General features: G+C 47.1%; 1 protein-coding gene across 1 annotated transcript in view; it reads right to left on the bottom strand.

Moving 5' to 3' along the window:
- SVEP1 (sushi, von Willebrand factor type A, EGF and pentraxin domain containing 1) overlaps nt 1-2,166 on the bottom strand; it is a 182,207-nt gene extending 180,041 nt beyond the window's left edge. Inside the window, exon 1 of the mRNA XM_039543266.1 lies at nt 1,826-2,166. The gene's annotated coding sequence lies outside the window, so the exon portion shown is untranslated. The remainder of the gene's footprint in view (nt 1-1,825) is intronic.
- Between the last annotated feature and the right edge of the window lie 13,154 nt (nt 2,167-15,320).

Here is a 15,320-nt window from a genome sequence, read left to right as displayed (position 1 = left end):
AGAATGTCCACACAGCTATTTTTCACTCTGTAGAGTGAGTCTGTTGACTCGGACTCTGAGACTCACTGCTCGGGCGGATTTTTTTTTCCAGTATAGATGTATCCTTAGGGTATGTCTACACTACCCGCCAGATCGGCGGGTAGTGATCGATCTACTGGGGATCAATTTATCGCGCCTAGTGTAGACGCAATAAAACTGATCCCCGATCACTCTGCCGACGACTCCGGAACTCCACTGCGCGTTAGAGGTGGAAGCGGCGGCGACGAGGGAGCGGCAGCGGTCGACTCGCTGCCGTCCTCACTGCCAGGTAAATCGACCTAAAATACGCCGACTTCAGCTACGCTATTTGCTATTTGCGTAGCTGAAGTTGCGAATCTTAGGTCGACTCCCCGCCCCAGTGTAGACCTAGCCTTAGATGCCTAAGTCACGTCCTAAATGGGACTTAGAAGCCTAAGGTGCTCAGTTAAGTGCTTTTGAAAATTTTACTCATGCTGTGTACTTAAACATAACAGAAAATCAGATAGATGTATATGTTAATATACATATGTAGATATATGTAATTATGGATATTATTTACACAATATATTGTATTATTTATTTTGCAGTATCGTCTATGAACCCCTCACACAAATGAATGCATTTGCTTAAAATCAATGAGTTTATACACACAGAGACATTCATACTTGTGCAAACCACACAGTAATTAGTCCTAAATGAGTGCAGAATTACTGTCATTGTGGGTATATATATTACCTATATTCACTCGTGTGTGCACACAGACGGGAAATCCTAGCCCTACTGAAGTCCTTGAGAGTTTTGCCATTCACTTCGGTGGGTCAAAGATTTCATCCATAACATTTTAAATAGTTTACAAACAGGAGGTGTTATATGAACAAGTTATATTTTACATAAGAATAAATTAGTTTGATGTATAACAATACATGAACAGCATCTTGTGAGGATGAAAACATGTACCTATGTTAAGTGAGGGTAGATTTCGTAGATTTCCTAGGGTGTGGATGTGCATAATGTATTTGTGTATATACAACCTCCAATGAGTTTATATTGAATATACTGTCTGCAGTGTGTGCAGGTGTGTACACACTGAAGGTGGGTGTGCCCAGAAGATATGTGCCCAAATGGGTGGATACAGGTGTGTCTAGTGGGGGTGCACACAGGTAGATGTGTGCCCAGTGGCTATGTGCCCAGGGTGTGGCTGTGCGCCCAGGAGGTGGGTGCCTGGTATGGGGGTGCCCAGTGGCTGTGCACCCAGGGGGCGGGTGCCTGGATGGGTCGGTGCCCAGTGGCTGTGCGCACAGGGGGTGGGTGCCCAGTGGCTATGTGCCCAGTGGCTGTGCGCCCAGGGGGTGGGTGCCTAGTAGGTGGGTGCTCAGTGGCTGTGCGCCCAGGGAGTGGGTGCCTGGATGGGTCGGTGCCCAGTGGCTGTGTGCCCAGGGGGTGGGTGCCCAGTAGGTGGGTGCCCGGTGGCTGTGCGCCCATTGGGTGGGTGCCCAGTGGCTATGTGCCTGGTAGGCGGGTGCCCAGGGGTTGGGTGCCCAGGGGCTGTGCGCCCAGGGGGTGGGTGCCTGGTAGGTGGGTGCCCGGTGGCTGTGCGCCCAGGGGGTGGGTGCCCAGTGGCTATGTGCCTGGTAGGTGGGTGCCTGGTAGGTGGGTGCCCGGTGGCTGTGCGCCCATTGGGTGGGTGCCCAGTGGCTATGTGCCCAGTGGCTGTGCGCCCAGGGATGGGTGCCATGGGGCTGTGCGCCCAAGGGGTAGGCGCCCAGGGGTGCGTGCCCGGCGCCGCGCGCCCCGCCCCGCCCCTTACCGCCGCCTGCTGGAAGGCGCCCTTGGTGTAGGTGCCGCCGCCGCGGTAGGCGATGGCCGGGATCTCGCGGCTGAGCAGCGCGCACTTGTGCTGGCGCGCCCGGCGCTGGGAGATGTAGTCCACGCGCGGCACCACGTTGCTGCGGGAGGAGAAGGTGACGATGGCCACGCGCGTGGCGGCCGGCACCACGGGGAAGTCGGAGAGCAGCTTCCTGACGAAGCGCAGCTCGCTGAGGAAGTTGGCGGGCCCCACGCTCGAGGACTCGTCCACCAGGAAGACCAGCTCCAGCCGCCCGCTGCGCTCCCGCAGCCGCCGCACCTGGCGCTTGAAGGCGCGGCCCAGCCGCTCCACCTTGGCGGCCGTGGTGTCCGGCGGCGGCAGCGGCGGCGGCTGCAGGGCCACCCGCGAGGCGGCCAGGGCCAGGGCGGTGAAGTTGAGCGGCGGCGGCGGAGCCCCGCCCAGCCCAGCGCCAGGCCCCCAGCAGCAGAGAGCCAGCAGGGGCCACATGGTCCGGGCCCCGGCCCGGCGGGCGCAGCCGCTCGCCCCTGCACCGGCGGAGACTCCGCGCTCAGCTCCGGCCGCCGCGCCCTGGCCGGGGATCAGCTCCCCGCGCCCTGCCCCATTCACAGCAGGACGCGCGGCAGCCCCCGTCGCTGGCACTGGCGGCTGCACAGCCACGGGTCCCCCGGCGGGGCTCGCTCGCTGGCCGCCTCCTGCGGGGTGGAAGGGAAGGGAAGGGGGCAGGCGAGCTCGGCGGCTCTTCTCCGGTCTCTCCCCTCCCCTGGGCTCCAGGCGTTGCTGTCTGGATTCCAGGGCACCAGAGCCCCCAGCGCGCTCAGCCCGTCCGCATTCCCCAAGCAAACACAGCGGCACCGAGAGCCCTGATTGATCCCGTATGTCTGGCGTGCAGCGGCGCAGGCAGGCGCTGGGGGATGAATCCGGAGACCAGGAGTGCCACGCTCATTGGAAACACGGTGTGGAGAAATGACGCCCAGCTCGGGGGAGAGGAGGGAACAAGTTTCAGGCCCCCTTAACGCCTTCCCCTTTAGAGGCATCAGCAGTACTGTGGTCACCCGTTCAGAAAATGTTTTGTTGTGAAAGATGGATGGTTGGCCACTGGTTTTGAACCTATACCGCCTAAATCCAGTTCCTGGCACTGCTACAGCTACTCTGTGAACTTGAGCAAGTCATTTAAACCTGTCTGTGACTCAGTTTCCCCACCAATACTGTGGGAATAAATACCCCATTAATGATACTGGGGCTTATGGGACCATATACATACCTAGACGGCCATACCTTCAGAACATCATCTTAACCTAGTTGAAGTGAAAAAGATTCCCATGGGGTAAGTAGGAAGTCAATAATAGATTGTAGGGATTCTGCAGCTTTTCTAGTCTGTTGACCAGTTTGTTAGAGAGAGAGAGAGAGACACTCCCTCTACTGCCCCTGCCAAACCCAATACCCCTGCTGTACAGATTTCATTCTTGGGACCACCTCTAGGCACAGATTAGTTTTAAAACCACTGCCAGAGTATTGTCCTTTCTTACATCCAACGAGCTTCCATAGATTGTTGGAATCTTGTGTTGGTTCACATGGTTCATTTATTTAGTCTCCTTTTCACTTTCCATTAGGTGCAATTAAATATGAGCATGCACCTGGTGCATTTACTCAACGCCCTCATTTAAATTTAGTCATTATCAACTGCAGTATTCTAGTGGCAATATTGTCCTTTCACTGGTGGCTCTACTGATGGGAAATTGATGCCACTGGTGCTCTCTTGAGATTGGGTCAGGACAAATTCTTTTGCAAATGGGAAGGCAGACTGCACTGACAGAGGCTATCACTGGATTAGAAAAACTTTTTGGAATGAAAGTGCCCCATACATGCAAATATCTGTTACTCTTCCATTCATACAGTGTTTTTCAACCTAAAATGCTTCACAAACTCGCAGTTTGTACATACAACCACTTCAGCACTGAAATACAACCACCTCTGTAACAGCTACCAGACAGACATTTGCCATACACCATGCTATATACCAAAAGTGTTGGCTTCCAGCAGCGTTCCTTGACTTGCTTTAGCAGGCAGACGTCCGCACCTCGTCAAAACCCACAATGGGCTCTAAAGACTTGTCTATACAGTGTCGTTAATCTGCAGCTTTTTGAGTTAATCCACTTTTAAAAGACTTATCTACACACAACAAAATTCATCGTAGTGCATTTATCACAAACTATGGCATTCTCTTTCACAGTGAACTAACTTTGCTGCAAAGCGAGTTAGTCTATTCTATCATTTGTATGTACAAAATGCTGCTGAACTACTTTGGCAGTCTTCCAGCAGCTCCCTGCCCCCCAACTGCTTTCCAGGAGACTGTTACTGACCTGTCTGTTTACCTGTGTGCCCTCCCCTACTCAGAGGTCAAGTTGACTAAATATTCCCCTCCCCCGTTTATAAGCAGGCACACAGCCAGATTTTGTCCATTCACTCCTGGATTCCAGTTTGTTACAATAGCTGTATTAATACTCCAGAAGTCCTACAAAGTGCCTCAAACAGCCACTTGGAGTCATGCTGAGAACCTGGATCTTATCACCGTCTGGAGGGAAGCATTAGTGCAGGAAGCTCTTGGCGTGAGCCCCTGGAATACAGACCTTTTGTGGACACTGCTAGACAGATGTCTGGTCGGGGCTGTAACTGGGATGCTGAACAGTGCTGGATAAAGAGCAAACAGCTCAGGAGCATCTGCATTAAAGTAAGGGACAACAGGGAAAAAATATCCCTCAGGGGACACCTAATTGATGCATTTCAAGGAGCTGGACAGGATTTTACACAACTACATGACCACCCAACCCAGGCACTTGTGGCTGCCTTCCCCACCCAAGGATGAGCAGCAAGATCCATCAAGGGATGAGTACAAGGAGGGCAGTGAAGACAGCGCCCCAGAAGGCCAGGATCTCTGAGAGTAGAAGGCAAGTCTGATTCCTGCCCTGCAGCAACCAGCCACAATTCCCAGACTAGGACTGAGGAGGCTGATCTTATAGGCAGCGGTTCTCAAACTTTAGCAACCTGAGGACCCCCGTTTTGACTTAATTTTTTTCATGGACCTCCAAGCCCCCCGCTCAGCCCCAGGCCGCACTGAGAGGGAGGAGGAGTTGATCAGCAGAGCCCGTGGACCTGCTGGAGTATCCTTGCAGACCCCAGTTTGAGGAACGCTACTATAGAGGAAACCTCAACATATAAGGTTTTTAAATTTTTATTATTCTGCTTTGATAGCTTCTGTTCTGGGTGCCCAACAGCCATTGGAGGCAGATTGAACTAGAAGCCTTTTTGAGGTCCCTGCCTCCACCCATCAGCCCATGCTGTCTGTTCCCACTTCACCCCTTGCTGTACATCTTTCCAAGATGGCAGGACTTCAGCAGGACAGTTGGCCTCCATCTCATGCTAACACCTGGACTACTGACAGTTTTCAGGCCCTGAACAGGGAAGGCAAATGCCCATGTACCTATTTTCCTTTCATCTTCCCTCAGCTGCCAAGCCTGTAGTGGTGCATGGGATTCTTCTGTCCTAAGTGCAGGATTCTGCACTTGTCCTTGTTGAACCTCATCAGATTTTTTTTGGCCCAATCCTTCAATTTGTCTAGGTCACTCTGGACCTTATCCCTACCCTCCAGTATATCTACCTCTCCCCCCACCAGCTTAGTATCATGTGCGAACTTGCTGAGGATGCAATCCATCCCATCATCCAGATCATTAATAAAGATTTGAATAAAACCGACCCCAGGACCAACCCCTGGGGCACTCCACTTGTTACCAGCTGCCAACTAGACATTGAGCCGTTGTCACTACCCATTGAGCCCAATGATCTAGCCAGCTTTCTATCCAGCTTATAGTCCGTTCATCCAATCCATACTTTTTTAATTTGCTGGCAAGAATACTGAGGGAGACCGTATCAAAAGCTTTGCTAAAGTCAAGATATATCACATCCACTGCTTTCCCATATCCACAGAGCCAGTTAGCTCATCGTAGAAGGCAATCAGGTCGGTCAGGCATGATTTGCCTTTGGCAAATCCATGTTGACTGTTCCTGATCACCTTCCACTTTGTTGCTGCCTAGGCCAGTGTCCTATGTTCCTGTGAGGCTGGTCTGGGTTTGTCCCATACATGCCCTGATGAGGTGTGAACTGCCCCTCTGCTTCTGGAGAGTTTTTGCCCAGGCTTGCTTTAAGCCATGAAGACACATTTTCACCATCAGAACTACATACATGAAATTACAACCTATAACATTACTATAACCACAATGCTCAGTGCATCATGAGCCTTCCAAAGACACCCAACATGACAAACTTTGCACTGGATACCACACAATCATATTATAAGGATGAACATGGGGGAGTAGAGTGTTTCCCTGAGGTACAGAACATCACATTAGCATTCTGACTTCACACGTAAAGCCACAGAGAGTACAGCGCTCCTATAAATGCCCTGCAACATGCATTCTTGCCGATAGTAACACTGTGCTTCAGGCAATCATTACAGACCTCTGTCTGTCTTTCTCTGCAATTTAAATATGTCTGCAGGGGAGATAAAGCAAAATCGAATGCTGAGAATTTGTTCAATTTGTGTTTGAAGTTCATGAGGAATAGCTGCCTCACTGGCATAGCTGGTAACTCCCTTCTACTCCAGCAATACTGGGGGGACCATCTTGGTGAAGAACTTCACAGTTTTCAGAGTGTTAGCCCAGTTAATCTGTATCAGCAAAAACAAGGAGGAGTCCTTGTGGCACCTTAGAGATTAACACATTTATTTGGGCATAAGCTTTCGTGGGCTATAACCCACTTCATCAGATGCATGAAGTGGAAAATACAGGAGCAGGTATAAATACATGAAAGGATGGGAGTTGCCTTACCAAGTGTGAGGTCAGTCTAACAAGACAATTCACTTAACAGCAGGATACCAAGGGAGGAAAGATAACTTTTGAAGTGGTAATGAGAGTGAGTAACAGTAGGGGGAAATTAGTATTGGGGAAAATAGGTGTATCACAGTGTATCTCGCTTGTTTTCCATTTGCCTTTCTGAATAAGGCTGTTCTGTGTCTCCTAGTCACCAATCTCAGTGTATCGTCATCCAGAGTTAGGACAGTCGAAAGGGGATGTAAAAGGAATTACTACCTAGCTTTCCCCCAATTAACTCTGCTAACCCCTCCAACACCATATAAGTATCTCTGAGGCACAGCAAAACTTCAAAGCCAGACTGGGAATGTAATTCCCAACCCTATCTCCACCCCCAACCTCCCAGGCACAACGGCAAAGCCACACAGCAGATACTGCACAGACAAAAATCCCAACACACACATCACTTATCTCAAAGCTTTCCCAAGACTGGGAAGAATCTCAGTAAGGTAAAGCCAAAAATGCATGTCCAAAAAAAAAAAAATCTATCAGCCTCCCAAGAACATGAATAACAGCTTGTTATTTTTTATATACCCCTATAGCACCTGCACTGGCCAGACCCTCAATGGCAGGGCCCTTATCAATGGCCAAGTGGCTGGCAAACCCAAGGAAGAGAAAACACAAGATTTGTGATTAAATGTTTGGGGTCAGAGACCCCAAACCCCTTCCGAAATATGGAGAGGTGGCGCCCATCTCTGAGGACAGAGGGAAATCTGAGGCGCTGTCTGTGGAGATCATTGCAGTGGCAAAGGACAGTGCAGCAGTTGCCAGGGAAAGCATCACCATGGCCAAAGACGGTATGGACAAAGACAGGAAGATGCAGAGGCAACTCCTGGAGGCAACACAAAGCCCAAGTGCCCTGTAGCAGCACGTGTTACTGTTAGGGCAGCAGCCAGTCATACTATGCAGCCCCTGGACAATACATGGTACTGGGAACGACTCCTCCTCCTCCCTGCTGTACTCCCGGCTGCCATTCCCCTCCCAGAGCCCAGCTCAGGGCACTGACAACAGTGGTACCTGGGACCACAGCTCTTTTGAGCCCTCTATTGCTCCTGGTATCTTTGAAGTCTCAGCACTAAGCGCCAGACTGGCCATGAACCGAAAGAGGCAGAGCAGAGACAAGACATACCTCACCTGCCTTTAAGCCCCCCTGGCCCCTTGCATGGTGTCCTGCACTGTCACACTTTGCTGGTTTGTTTCACTGCTGGCTTAATGGAAGAGTTCTGTGTGGTTAGAGAGTAGATTATTTTAAATATGTAGTTTGATAACTAAAAGCCATTTTCATTTCAGTTGAAGGGTTTTTCTGCTTTTTACATCATAGATTGTTTAAGAATAAAAGCCCTTAAAATTGTCAACTCCTTCTGACCCTTTTAAACAGAAAATATTTACATTTGCTCTAATTCGGAAGGTTTTACAAACACATGTAGGCAAAGACAAGATGCAGTAGGGATGGCCACAACGTTGCACTTCCACCACGGATTAAAGAACACTGAACAGCACAAAAAACTTCCCCATCTCCTCTCCAGGGGTTAACAGCTGCATGTAGAGCTGCCCAATTTCAGACCTGAGACTCAGAATAGGCATCCCTGACAACCTTGCCCCAGCGGTTTGCATTTTGTATTGGACACCTTGTGGGCTGCTCAAACCGCTGAACAAGTCTCTTTTCCTCAGTCTTCCACCCATCGCTAAAACTCTCTCTCTTTCTCTCTCAAATATTGTGCCGAACACAACATGCTGCTATAACCTTTGGGGTGTCTTTTTCTGCTGCTTCCAACCTTTTCCACAAACAGTCCATCTCCCTTTCAACCAGCCACATGCACACTCCACTGTCATTTTGCAGCTGTGGAAGCAGTAGTTAGACAGTTTCTTCCTTCTGTTCAAGAGGACTGTGAATGGCTTCATTAATCAGGGAAGCAGAGGTTAAGCCAGGTCCCCCAGGATAACTGGAGCAAAGTCTACACCATTAATATCCAGTGTTCCTGGGGGCAAACAGTCCTTTCTCCATTAATTCAAACAGAGCTCAGTTCCAAATGATCCTAGCATCATGGACCCTTCCAGACCACCAGCATTTATGTCCATAACCTTCCATGGTGGTCTACAAACTGTTGGAGCACCGTGGAGAAACATCCCTTTCTGTTTATGAATTCTGAACCCTGGTGTTGGGGAGGGAGGAACTGAACAGTAGGCATACAAGTCTCATCGGTTGCCCCAGTACAGTAGGGGAATCCCATGCATGCAAGGCCATCAATCACCTCAGAATTACCAAACTTTAAAACCCGGTGCAGTGGTATCTTTTCCACGGCATCCCACGTCTGCATGCCAATGGCTCAATGGTCAGTCGATCTCATGCCAAATCTGCACTGGTTTCCCAAGCCCAGAAATGGCACCGCATGCTGTGAAGCTGCTCCAGGAACCAACCCTCTACTATCAGTTGCTTGGAGTTCTCCTCTTCCTCCCTGTCGGTATTCTGGTTCCCCCATTGCTAGAGGAGCGGCTGTTGCTGCCAAGCCATCTACGCAATGGTGGAGCAGGCAAAGTCCCAAACCGAAACCACCCAGCTCTCAGAGCTCAAACATAGCCCATGCAGCCCCTGCATGTTTGAGGTTGCCAGTATAGTGGCACAGAACATTGCTGGGTTCATGGTGTCCAACAGCAATTCAAAATGGCCCTAGCCCACCCAAAAAAGATATACTGGATGGAAACAATCATGATTTTGTAAAAAATGTGATCTAGCCTGGCTTCCACTATGTGTCTCCATGATGTTCAGCCAGAAAAATCCCAGAACTCATACTGCTCAGCAGTGAAGCAAAGGAGCATGGGATACCCTCGGAGAACACCACACCCTCAGTTCACATCAAGTGATGCTCGTCAGCAAAGGGCACACCAACCCCTGTGCATGCTATTACTGCGGCTTGCATAATGCGCATTATTGGACATGTAGAAAAAAAGCTATGGGTTAACCCTTCAACTCCCACCAGGGCTAAGGCCCGGATTCAACAAAGCACATTTATGCGCCGTACTCAAAGTACTGTACTTAACTCTCTTAAGTGCTTTGCTGAATAGGGATGGACATAAACCCCATGCTTAAAAGTGCTTTGCTGAAATCGGGTTTTATTGCTGAAATTCTCACCAGAGGCCAAAGCCTGAATGGAGAGCAAGTTTCGTTCTGACTCTGTGGTAGATAGTCTGGAGATAGTCCTTCCAGTTCAGGCTTGAAGCACACTGGTAGAGCACTGCACCTGTTCTCTGTGGATGGAGAGGGCTCCACTTCCAGGGCTGTAACTTTCAAATTTGTTTTGAAATAGATGCTAAAATTTTAGCATCTGACATAAGTGACAAAAATACCAAATATGTTAGATGCATTTGGAGAAGCATGAAATTCATGTAAAAACGTATTGTCTCCCTCATGTAACAGGACTGTTGCATGTATTTGTTTTGGAAACAAAGCAAAGTGGAACCCACTGTTACAAATCCTCATCTGTGCTGATCCACAGAAGACAGGAGTTGTTATTGGCCCCGACTAAGGAGGTTTGACTCGTTAGCTTGTGTTTTTAGCTCCGCAGGTCCCCTGTTCAATTCTCAGTGGCTATGTCTCCACTGCAGACCACTGGCAGCAGGCTGTAGGGTATGTGCAGCTACATGCACAGTGAAAAGCAGGCTGCATCCACACATAGTTACATGCCTCAGTGAAAGGCTCTGGCAGAGCCTCCACCAGAGCCTTTCCCCGCTGCCAGAATCTTTCACTGTGGTGGGGAAAAGTTCCAGTAGCAGGGAGCTGCCAGAACCTTTCCCCACTGCCTCAGTCTTTCCTTGTGGCAGGGAAAGAAAGACTTCGGCTGCTGGCAGACAGCAGTACATGACACACTAAAAGTAGCAGCCATTGCTTGGGTATGTAGGGTGCCATATAGGGTCCAAACCCTACGTATCCAGGTGTAGCTCAACTCGCCTAAGCAGTACCTCACCAGCTACACTCATAGTTATACCCATGCTAGGGAGCCATGCAGTGTATATAATCTACACACTGCTGTAGGGAGTGTGCAGTTTAGACGTACCCAACGTGTTGGCCAAGAGGATGGCAGTCAGCAAAGCAACACTGACAAGAGGAGGATAGGGAGGTATCAGGCAAATAGAAATACTTTCAGAGTTACTTTTGACAAACTTTTCTTCAAATGAAATTGTAGTTGCTCCTACAATTTCACTTGAAGTTGATCGAGCCAAATGGATACATCAGGAGTAGCAGAATTTATTGCAGTAATGCCTCCTTCATATTTATACATTGGGCAGTAGGTAGTGATACGCTCGATGGTCTGTCATGGGGAACCATGGTGGCACACCAGGGAATCCTTGATTTTCCATTGTGTATTAGATATCCGTATGTACCATGGTTGGTTTGAATTCGGTTCAGAGTTGACCATGATGACCATGGAAGGTCAAACCCAGGAACCTTCTGCCTGGGATCTGGCACAAAGTGCTTATTTTTTAAATCTGGTTTAGCCCAATCTGCTTTCCAAACCTCCTTCTGGAGTGGAAGATGCAGCCTTCACTGTTAAGTGAGAATTCACAACAAATGCCATCAACTCGGCGACCAACCATCGCTCAGCGATCTCCTGGTCATCAGAGTAGCAACTCAACAAAACAGGTGATGTGACTGCAGCACACACATGTACTCAAGCTTGCTAAAAGTAACACAGAAGCTGTAGAAGCATGGGCTGGCTGCTCAAGTTCAAGCCTGCTTGGGACCCTGGGGACATATTCAAGCAATTGGCCCATGCCAAGCTAGCTCAGGTATGCTTGCACATGCTGCAATCAGACCTCCCAATTGCAGTGTAGACATAACCACAGTTACATGCTATAGGTCTGGTCCTCCCATTCTCTTGTCTGTAGGTAGCCTAATATACCAGGTACAATATAAACTCCTATGTAGCCTGTGAAAGAGAGACAACTCCTCAGATAGCTGTCAGAAGTTGGGAAGACCTAGGACAGGAACATAAACTGCGTTTGATTCCATGTCCGTTTGTCAGCAGTGTTGCACACATTTAAAATCAAGCTAAAAGTTTGTTTTGTTTAATAGGAAAGTTGGAAAATTATTCTAAGGAAACTAGTACCTCTCAAGGCAGGAGACTTGTCGTCAATTTGACCCCTTTATTTTGTGTGTCTTCTCTCCCCCTCCATTTCTGTCTGAATTTACACTTGTTTGAAAGATGTGGAGTTACCACTTGTACAGCCTGAAGTGTCTCCTTTTCATGCACAATTAACTATAGCTAAATAACATTAAGATTTCAACAAAAACACGTGTCAGGAAATTCAAACCTGAGAGTGAACATATGGCCCAGCTCTGCAGGGCATACTCACAAAAGTTTTGCCAGAGTAAGGACTTCATGTGAACCTTTTTTTTTTTTTAAAAAAAAAGGAGCTGTATTCATTCAGGACCAAGTCTCCATTTGGTGGAAATGGGTGAAGCCAATGAAGTCATGTCAATTTACACTATCTGAGGATCTGGTCTTTGATTATGAATCCAAAGTTTGTACTTATATTCCTCTAGCTATACCACTGAAAGAGTAACCTCTCTTTATACACACACAAAACACCTTCTATGTGTTACTACCACTCATATGGTGATTTCCCCTCTATGGCCTTGTTTAAACCTATTAGTATCATTGGCATTTGAAGAATGTCATTATTCTCTTTATCTTTCCTCATGATCCTGATTTTTCAGGATTCATGAACCTATTTTCATCCCTTCTCATTAGAATGCAGGGAAATAGGGGTATTACAGCCAGGAAAGCAAACAAACAATTTTGATATTAACCAGTACATCTTCAGAAGATAACATAACTGCTGCAAAGCTAAATAGCTATTAATGTCAAAGAACATCTCACATCTAAAACCTCATGCATTCCTTTGAAAATTTAGGATAATTGTGAAACAAACAGTAACCTATATAAAAGTTAAGGAAAAAATAATCCAGAATAAATATGGTGTATAACTTGACTATATTCAGTATATCAAATGTTTTCCTCATGCACATGGAAGTAAATCAAGAGTCTTTGCACTGAATGCAGCTGAGTTACATAGATATTAAATTAGTTTGGAAAATCAGGTCTACAGGTTCCCCTGTTTTTGAAGCATTTACACTATTGTTTCACAAAGCAGTGCTACCTAAATATATCATGATACTCACCCAAGCCAGTCACTGTTCGAGGCACCGTGAGCAAAACTGCTTTTGAAGAATTACATTTTCATTTTGGGTCCAGCCCTGTTCTCATTGAAATCCATCAGAGTTTAGCCACTGATTTCCATGGGAGTAGGAACAGACCCTATAAAGCAGATTTAGTTTGACTATTTACACAAGTGCTATGACACCGAGGTGTTATGTCACATAGCATATGCCTGAATTATGTAATTTATCTAGAACCTATTGTACTTAAGAATATTATTGGGGTTATACAACTCCATCTGTACATAACAAGATATAATACCATCTATGAAGAATTCTGGAGACAAAGCTCATTGATTTCAGTGGGTGTCTTTCCACTGACTTCAAATGGGCTTTCGATCAGGCCCACATAAACTATAAGAATGAAGTTTAAGCGTGTGCCTGAACTAGCAGAACCACAAGATTGAGACAGAGCCTCAAGCAATGTAGAGTGGTTGTATGTTATTTACTATAACAAATGATTTATAAAATCTACTCAAATTTTGGGAGTGGGAAGAAATTGGAGTTATTATTATGATTGGTATTAGCAGTGATAGCATTGCAGTAAAGTTTAGGTGTCCCAGTCATGGACCAGACCCCATTGTACTGAACACAGAACAGAGAAACCATTCTCGTGTGTCTTTGTCCCCACCCTTTCATCATCCTTCCCACACATTTGCAGTTTGACTTTTTTTCCTTTCAGCTACACACATTTATAATTCACACATTACATATAAATACAACTCTGCCATTTTTTGGACACTCATGTTGAACCCTGACATCTGTATTGAATAATTAGAATGTGCATGCACCTATTTTAGAAGCTTGTTGCAGACTCCCAGATATCAGAGGGACAGAAAATCTACTAGTAATTTCAAAACAGAAAAAACCCAACCAATGTTTAATTTATACCAAGCAACTTTGAATTTAACTTGGAGGTATTTTGGTAGGATGGCATCACCGTACATTAAACAGAAGATACATCAAAGTAGTAACATACAGTGTTAAGTGCTGTTGCTTTAAAGCCTGATTGAAAGTCAATATAAACAAATATATTGTGAAAGAATAACAGGTTGAAATCATTCATCTTCATGAGTGAGAACAAATGTTTATTTCATCTTGATTTAAACTATGCCTCACAATCCGACCTGTTTATAAACTAAAGGTTTTGTATATTTTTCTAAGTTTTGTTTCATCTCTTTGAAAAATTACTTAACAAGGAATATTTTTTCTTCTGTGCTGCTGCTATTGCTGTTGCTGTGTTGTTTGTTTTGTGTACGTGCATGTGCCAGGACGTGAGTCTTTGTCCACCACACTTTCTGGTTGAGATGTTCGCATGGTGAATCACATAATGGCATTGCCCTGGTGGATTTCAGAAGCAATTATTTATCTTTGCAGCCAGCCTGGTTCCAAATGTAATCAAGCACCCCTCATGGCCAGGGGAGCTTCTGCAGTGCCCTGCCCCTGTCTTCCCTTCTTCAGGCTCCTTCAACAGATTCCACACAGTCTCTCTTCCAATCACAGCCCTTCTTGGGTCTGGGTTTTTTATTAAATTAACAAAGTTCTGGAAGTACTCACAAAAACAATCTTCCATCCAGGCTTCAGTTGAGCTGAGCAGAGCAGAGCACAGCCCCTCCCTCCCTGAGGGGCCATCCCTTCTTCCCAGACTCACTGCAGCTTCACTCTGCAGTCCCTTTCTGGATCGGTCTTCATAGAATAGAATAGAATAGAATAGAATATCAGGGTTGGAAGGGACCTCAGGAGGTCATCTAGTCCAACCCCCTGCTCAAAGCAGGACCAATCCCCAACTAAATCATCCCAGGCAGGGCTTCGTCAAGCCTGACCTTAAAAACCTTTAAGGAAGGAGATTCCACCACCTCCCTAAGTAACCCATTCCAGTGCTTCACCACCCTCCTAAGGGGTAAACTCCCTCTGACTATTTATAGCCCAGGAGCAGCTCCACCCCCATAACTGGCTGAACTTGGAGCATGTGATCCAGGTGTGGCTCTTCCTGAAATGAAGGAACATGCTTAAGTCCCTTTGACTTCAGTTGGAAGTAATAATGTATGAGCCTAAAGTTAAGCATGTTCTTAAATATTTTGCTGATTTGGAGCCTGGCAGTATAAGCTCTTTGCCATTAGTCTCTAGCATATCCTCATCTTTCAGCAGTAACATGTCCTCTTACCTCTCTGCACTGGGCCAGATGGGGAGCTCAGGAATCAGCTGCTTCTGGGGAAATCTCTGTTTACAAGGCATGAAGGAAATAAACAAATACCAAGGAATTTAAAAATATGTATATCAAACCAGGCACAATTCACACTCCTAGACCTGTTTCTGCAAGTCTTTCCTTTCCCAG

The sequence above is a fragment of the Mauremys reevesii genome, linkage group 6, assembly GCF_016161935.1.
Source record: "Mauremys reevesii isolate NIE-2019 linkage group 6, ASM1616193v1, whole genome shotgun sequence".
Lineage (NCBI taxonomy): Eukaryota > Metazoa > Chordata > Testudines > Geoemydidae > Mauremys > Mauremys reevesii.
Note: the sequence above shows the minus strand (reverse complement) of the source record. Positions and strands in the feature narration are given on the sequence as shown.